This window comes from Ptiloglossa arizonensis, chromosome 6 (genome assembly GCF_051014685.1).
Source record: "Ptiloglossa arizonensis isolate GNS036 chromosome 6, iyPtiAriz1_principal, whole genome shotgun sequence".
NCBI lineage: Eukaryota > Metazoa > Arthropoda > Insecta > Hymenoptera > Colletidae > Ptiloglossa > Ptiloglossa arizonensis.
Genome location: NC_135053.1, coordinates 5,368,043 through 5,376,287, shown reverse-complemented (window position 1 = coordinate 5,376,287; position 8,245 = coordinate 5,368,043). Strand labels below are relative to the sequence as shown.

Here is an 8,245-nt window from a genome sequence, read left to right as displayed (position 1 = left end):
TAAAATGCAAAAGTATGTTTGATTTCTTTTTGTATTTGACATCGATATTGAAATTAAAGCCTTAAATTATTAATAGAAACAATCAATATTGTATATTATTAATTTTACATTTCATTGTTTCCCACCAACAATAAGCTTACATAGTCAATCGACCAAGCAATTGGAACAGTTTAAAAAATGCAATTACCCAAAACAAGCATGTATACGGACGCCCTTGCTAGGTATCGATTGTTTGGAATATGTTCAAAAACCATTAGCGTCGATAGTGACAATACGAATAAGCAATACAGAATTTACCTAGTAATGATTAATACGAATGAATAATATAGAAAAATATATGGGACATATACTGCTATTTTACTACTATATTTATTTCTATTTTCTATATTAAAAATTTAAGGTTTTTTGTCTTAATATTGACGTTACATAGAATTGATATTAAATACAAAAATAAATCAAACGTATTCTTGCATTTGAAAGTTGTACTGAAAAGAAAACAATAGTAATGGAGAGAGGCTAGAGGATTCGATCCCACTACTCAACGTGCCCCGTAAACACTTGCTCTATTGACTTACTATATCCAAAACTTACTACGTTGAAAAGATTCAAGTAATCGATTTATTATGTACGTATCAAACTTGAAATTAAAATATCTCGAAAACGAACACCCATTGCGAAGTAACCTATCAGGGTTTTTCGATACTAGGTGTGTACTATAACTTGCATCTACTACCGTTTCAAAAGCGATTTCCACTAGCGTAAAATCCCCTTATATGTACATACGATAGGTTGTTCAATAAGTTTTGTCGTTCGATAAGAAATGGCGTTATTATTTTCGTCGTTTTATTTTCCTAAAGATGATACTACTTTTTGACAAACGCGTGTGAAGTTTCATGCAGATCAGTCGACCGATTCGTATATTTACAGTTGTTCAAAGTTGAAGTGTCACGGTACTATTCTAAGTCCCTTTGTTAGTAACAACAACGGTAAAAAATGCAGGAACGCAACGGTCTTCTCCTTCTTCTTTTTTCGCGTGTACAGTAGTGCGAGAGAGTAGGGTAACGTGTGGTCTTCTTGTAAAAGAAAACGCGCGATCCAGTATTATAATAAACTAGCCTCATTGCAGAACCAGCGTATCGAGTTATTTGTTCGACAAAGTTTTTCTTTAATATATTTCACGGTCCAGTCGAACGAGCGTCACGAATAAATCGCTGTACGTTGGTTTGTTTCGATTCAAATTTTGTCCGTCTTTGCAACGAGATGGTTTTTATACTCCGCGCGCGCATAAATCGCCGCGGTCAAAAACAACTTCGCAGCACTCCGTTTATGTGAACTTGGCGGTGAACAAGTAATTCGTGTAATCGAGTAGGTTTTTATAATAGGAATCCATCGATTATTTCCACTACTTTCAACGTTTCTTTCGAAACGGAGTTCTAGTTCGGATAAGTTTATTCGATCGTAAATTTAACTCCCCCCTCGTATCATGGCAATATTTTAATCCTTATGGAAATTTTCTCCATTCATCGACTCTTCGGTACCTTATTGTTTTAAATTTGTTTTTCCACATCGAACACTTTAGATGGAGAAATTATTGTGTCACCGTTTCTCGATCTCTCGAAGATTTCAATTTTTCCAAAAATACCAAACATATTTCTTTTAGACATTTGTTTTGAATTACTATTAGAAGCCACGTTCCCAGATACAATTAAATACAATTATAGAATCTGATTGAAAGATTGTTTCGTGATTTCGATATATCTATATGTAACGCAACGACGGCAACGGAATGTAAATATGTTTTGTTTTCATTTTCGTTTGTAACGAATATTTGTACAACTGGAGAAACGCTTATTGAAACGATTAAAATTTGGTGGAAATTCGCTGAATTTTGTTTCGATAAATGGAGTTCTACTATGTTCGTAATTTGGAAAGTCTTTCCGTGTGCTTCGCACACCTATTTGAATGAATTCAAGTTAGTCGGTTAGTTTCAAAATGTTGTACTCGCTTGTACGAAGAAATACTTTATTTTAGAAGAGGTGTTCGAGAATGATGCGTACGAGTACAAATATTTTGCAAAACACGTTTCTTTTGAGCGCTTGTTCGAATCCGTGTGTAGATTTCTGTACAACATTGTCTTCGTGGCACTATGATCGATAGAAAATATTTATAACGGAAGAAGTGGTATCGTCGCGAAGTTATCGGTTAATTTTTTCGCGAATTTAAGTGGAGAAGGAAAAGTTAACGTTTCCTTAGTCCTGTTATTCATAGTCTGGTTCACACTCGATTGGAAAATTGATTTAACATTCCTTCGAAAACAATTGGAAACGTGAGCTTCTTCTGTATTTGTTTATCGAGATTCGGGAATTCTGTTTCGAGATTGTCGAGAATTTTGGAATAAAAATGATCATTATCCGTTACTTAACGTTATCGATATTGTTAAAGTACAATAAGAAACAATAACTTATATTCTCATTCGATGTGTATTACAGAGAAACAAAGAGAGAATTAACCGTCTCTTAAATTAAACTTTAATATCGACAAATGGTGTTTTCAAAAGTATCGACTAAGAAAAAGGAAACAAACAAAAGGACAATAAATATATAGTTACAAACAGAGTATATTTGAATAAAAAAGAAAATAAGGATTCAACCAAATGTACTTTATTTTGTATTATTACCATTAATTTGTCGCTTAAACGAGTTCGGACACAAATATTCCAAAAATGGAAAGAATTGCTTTCGTTTTACCATAACACCGTAAATATTTATTTCATTATTTCCATATTTTTGCCGTATTGGTATTTAGAGCAGCGCACATAATACGTAAAGTTTTCGAAAATTCTTCAGATTGTGGACAATTTTCTTCGAGGGTTTCAAAATGTGTAAAAATCGTTTTCTCGCGGAAAAGGAATGAAAATTTCTTGCGAAATCTCGAGTATTCTCGAGCACAATCGCTAATTATACGAACGTGTGTTACGCTTAGTTGCTTAGCGTAAGCGGACAACGTGAGCGAACGATTGCGGACAAACGATACCGAAGAACGAATTTTGTACAATTTATACGATGTACGGTAATGTCGTGTCGGTACATCAAAGAGAATTCGTGCTCGGTGTGTAGGGCGGTATTCGTTCGCTACCGAATGCTTGCGACGTTCCTTTATAAAAATTTCAACGACGAATGTAAAAATGGAGCGATCCAATGATACGACTCAGCTCGTTATGGAACCGTAAAAGTACTTGCTCGCCAGATGAGAAGATAAAAATTGCGAAGAAACGATATTTATTTTAACAGATATTCGGTATAGTTTCGACGATGCGATCAAAAGTGTGGATTTCCTTCTTCCCTGAAGACTGACAGTTATCGTCTCATTTCTGAGCCTATTTCTGACAAGCGCCACCATGGAGATATACGCGTAGCTCGTCAATTTTTACAAAAGTCTAGGGATGCCGAATTTGAATGGATTTTATTCTACACCGATACATTTTTGTTCAGATCGTCAGGCGATTTTAACACGAATCGATTCTTTCGACAGAAATCCGATCAATTAAGAACAAAGACAAAGAAACATACACAGAATTGTAATTCTTAATCTCAAAAACTGTCTTTAACAGTTTTTGTGTCTACATCGAAGTACACGTAAAAAAATCTAATTGTACTTACAAAGGAGATTGATCAGGGGTGTCGATGTTGAATCAATTTTATCGGAAAATTGATTTTTTATACCGGTAGATTGATTTTTCCTATCGATTTTTTTATTACTCATTTTTTTAACCAATCGAATTTTTAATTTTTCATTCGTATCGATTCGAAAGATCGATTTGTTTTTTCAACAAAAATCTACAGTTACGAATGTACGATACTGATCATTTTCTACCGTATGTTCATACAAACAAACAAAATAAGAACTACGGAAAGGTTTACAGTTAACGCATAAATTACATAATACGTGACAGAATGTTTAGTTGGTATTTTTTAATTCATTTTATTTGCGTAGAGTTAAAAGCATGCTCAACGTCCGATAAAATTATCGGAAAAGTAGCACGGTCTATGTTTCAACTAAAAAGCGATAAACAGTCGTTTTAAAATATTAACTCCGGATAGCTTAACTCACTTAAGATGGCGACTGATTCTGTACAATCCCCTCGCGGGGAGCAGCACGCAGAAGTCAGGCGATAAATATTGGTATCGCTATAAATGATTTACGACGCGTGTTTCTGTATTGTTTGCTTTATTTTTTGGCACATACGAACGTATACTTAATAAATTACGGCCCGACCCATTGATTAAGCCGCCCCATGCGGAGATAAAGTGGATATGTTAATTTATTGGAACAGTTATACGGCAAACGGATAGTTCGAGTTTTACTTCCGGTCTGGCAATCCGATTCGTCGATTCTACCTAAAAAAACGAATACGTTAGATCGGGCTGCGGCCCTCGATACCGTTGCAAACGTTTCCTCTTGCAAATGTAATTTTAATTAAAAGAATTTATGGAACCAGCATTACGGGCAACAGTATCTATCGACATTTCGAAATAATGCGTTACGATTAGTTTCTTCGGCAATTGGCAATTACGCAATTGGTCGAGTTAACCTTGCAATTTTTCTGCGAGGGACTGTTTCGTTGCAAAACTCGAGCAATTAATTACCGCGAACCATGTATCGAATATGCGCACGCATACGAAGCCATTAATTACAAACGCGATAATTATGATTTTTTACGAAAGCGTGTGACGCGTATCGAGCAAAGTTTGTTTATAGCTGGCAGAAACGAGGCAGAAACTGCACGCGAGTTTACAATGACGTATCGAGTTGTTTCGTTCGCCAGTGGAACGAGATATTCAATTAAGACATAATACAGAGCGTTAATGATTCGAAGCGAGGAAATTATTTCCACTTCGAACTACGAATTTTTAGATTTCCTTCAATAACGTCACCTCGAATATTTCAAACGGCACGATAACTGTGCCACGATAGCGAGAAAATTTCATAAAATTTTCAACAACGTAGTTTGCTTTTTCTTGCATTTCCTCTTGCGCGACGAGACATGAAAATTCTGTTCCGAGCATACAAACGTGTGTCACCGATACGTTTCTACGTATCCTGTGCAACTTTCACAAAGTTGCGCGTTCAAATTACTCGCGAATCATCGCAGGTACGATTTACGGGTCCCGAATTGCGATACAATTTCGTAAACATCCATCTTGGAATGATCGCGACCAATTCCTGAAAATTACTATCCACGATCCAAGAATAAATCTGGAATCTAGGATTCATTCACAGGTCGAACGAATAATACTGCTAAGGAGTATTCGACCAATTGCTCTTCAACGTTGCGCTGTATTACGAAAATCTCTCAAACATTCGACGACACCTGGTACGTTCATAGAATTTATAATTTTCGATCGCATAATTAATTCGTAGACATCGTGCAGTTCACACGTACCTACGTTGAAAAGTTGACTCGCCAAGTTGAAGTTTCCTTCATCGTTATTACCCAATTATCTGACAGGATAGTTCAGAATTGATAATTTTCCAATCCATCGTTCGAAATGTAATGAAATATTTCGAACGCTATATTTTCGGGTAACGTAACGTCGAATTTCTCTGAAATCTCTACAAACGAGATCTTCAAGGTTGTTGAATTGGGATCGTGAATCGTTCCGCATAAATTACGATTTAATTACATTTTCCATCGTGCAAGATCACGCTCGTTTACTCGTTTCTCGGAACGAAGGGAAGGAAAGTGACAATTAATTTACTCGATTCGCGCTTATTTGCTGCCCTCGGCTTCTCCCCTTGGATTCGTTCGCTCTCACTTTCCTAGCATAATCTTCCAGCTTTAAGCCCATCTTTATACCGCGCGAGCCCTTTCGACGGCCCCTTAATTAACCGCGCGTTAATTAGCGCTGCACGCGTATTGCGCGCAACGCGTAAACACCGAGCGCGTCGACACGCACGCGCGTAAAATCGTAGCTCGATCGATCGATCGATCGATCGATCGATCGTGGCCACTTCTTGCCGCCCGGTTTCTTTCTCTACGCGTGCGAATGCGAGTAGAGATCGGTTATCTGGCCGGAAATTAAGTACCACGAAACGATCGTATTTCATGCAATAGCTTTTACGACGAAAGGATTCGGATTATGACTTTCGACCATGGAATGCGCAATCTTGTTTCAATTTCTCTCCGTCGCCATGATTTTGTATCAATTTTTCAGTGGTACGCATTCAAATTTTTATCCGCACTAGCGAATCGTGTATTGTTCGTTACACGAACGAACATTTTTATTTTTGCAAATTTAACGTTCGTCGTTACAAAACCGTCCAAAATACTGTATTGTCACCGAGACGAAGCAAACTGTGAGAAACATTTTGAAATTAATTGGGAAGAATTTTTGTAAACTTCATTTTTGTTCGCGTAGCGTCATTCGTCTATGAAACAGTGCAAAAGATTGTCCAGAATATTCGTTTTTCGAATCTTCACTCGAAGATAGAAGTATCGTTGAAGTTATATTAACAGAATGTTAAGAAGATACAAAAATGAAGGTCACTGGGAGATAATGGAACTTGCAAGAGATTATCCTCGAAAAAGTATCAGAAATTCGAATAGTAACGAATTCCGAGTAAAACGGAAACTCGAGACCTAATCAAATTTTATGAGAAAAGTTTCTTTTTAAAATTTGTTTTATCCTTCTATAAGAACTTGATACTTTTCTCCAAGCGTTTTACCAATTTTGCGTCACTTTCTTCTTATTGGAAAACTTAAATAAATATTCATATTAAAAATGTTAGAAGCATAAAATGCGTTGATTTGTCGAGTGAAACACGAATTTAATTATGTTAACGAAAGGTTCGCGAGACTGGCGTAATAAAGGAAAATTGAATTCCCGAACGTCCTGATCGAAGAACACGTAATTTACAAGTTCGGTATCGATTAAATTGAACGATAATTGAATACACAACGATCGAACGAAAGCCGTTAAAAAGCTGTCTTTCGTCGAATCGAATTATCGGTTGGCCGCAGTTTGTCCATATTTTTCTATCGACTTCCTTTCACGTTGTTTCAGCACCAGGAGCCAAGACCTCGGGCGTCCCGCGGCAAAGAAGTATCGTTTCCAATGGACAGCACGTATCATCGGTGAGTCATACGCCGGGAACGCGTTAAAATAACGTCTTCTTTAAACGAAGACATTCGTTATCGAAGCCAGAAAGACCCGACGCGCAGAAATCCTCTTTCCCCGTAGCCGTGAACGCGAACGCGAACGCGAACGAAATCTCTAGCTCGGGTTCTGTCTCCCTTCGAAGACCGATCGAGAGTCTCGCGAGCCGCGTCGACGAAAAAACGGATCCCGCGGCAGCTCGTTGTATGAAATTCAATGTCGATCGGGCTGACATCGGCTCCGGGTCTCTAGCCGCGATTCGAGGGGAATCTCAAGATCGATCGATCGTGATTTCGAGGAGAGACGCCGCTTAAGGCGAGACTCGAACGCTGTTCGTCGCTCCTCCGCGGCGCGGAATACGCTGCCTTGAGTTTCTTCGGGATCGTCGGCCTTGTACGGCCGCACCACGACGTGGCAGGTGCAACCTCGACGACCGGTGGGTCCCTTTTTTTCCGCTCCTCGCCCTTTCCATCGCGTTTCTTCGTCCTTTTTTGCCGGCGTCCACCGGTTTTCGTCGACGCGCTCACGAAGCCCCAACGAACAGCTGACCGCGGGCCAACCTTGGCCGACTGATTGCACACGGAATCCCGGTATCGAGTGCGCGAGCTATCGATCAAATCCTGCCCTCAGAGTTCCGTGCACGCTACAACATGCGCACGATCGTCCCTCCTACCACGGACGCATCTTCCCCGGGAATATTATTTATATCTATTATCGATGCGCGACGAGTACCCCGCCCGTACGGACAACATCGATCCCCTGCTACGATTTATCAAAGAAATTGAAATATTTTAACAAACTGTTCGCGAGCCGAGCCATTTTCGAGATATTCGGTTTCCCAGTTTGGATGTCGACGGTTTTCTACAACTGATTACGACTTCTGATCGAAGGACACGGTACCTTACCCACCTGCTACAATTCCCAATAAGAAACTGAAATATTTTAACAAACGTTCGCGAGTTAAGTCATTTTCGAGGTACTCGGTCTCCCAGTTTGGAATTACATGGTTTTCTACGGGGGACGACGACTTTTCATCGAAGAACACGGTACTGTATATATTTTCGAGAATCTGTATGAAGAAATTGAAA

The 8,245-nt window shown here is 38.7% G+C and overlaps 1 long non-coding RNA gene across 1 annotated transcript in view; it reads left to right on the top strand.

The window, feature by feature from the left end:
- Positions 1 to 7,088: 7,088 nt before the first annotated feature.
- The window catches only part of LOC143148172 (uncharacterized), a 91,107-nt gene continuing 89,950 nt past the window's right edge, over positions 7,089 to 8,245 (top strand). Inside the window, exon 1 of the long non-coding RNA XR_012992428.1 lies at positions 7,089 to 7,135. This is a non-coding gene — a long non-coding RNA (uncharacterized LOC143148172). The remainder of the gene's footprint in view (positions 7,136 to 8,245) is intronic.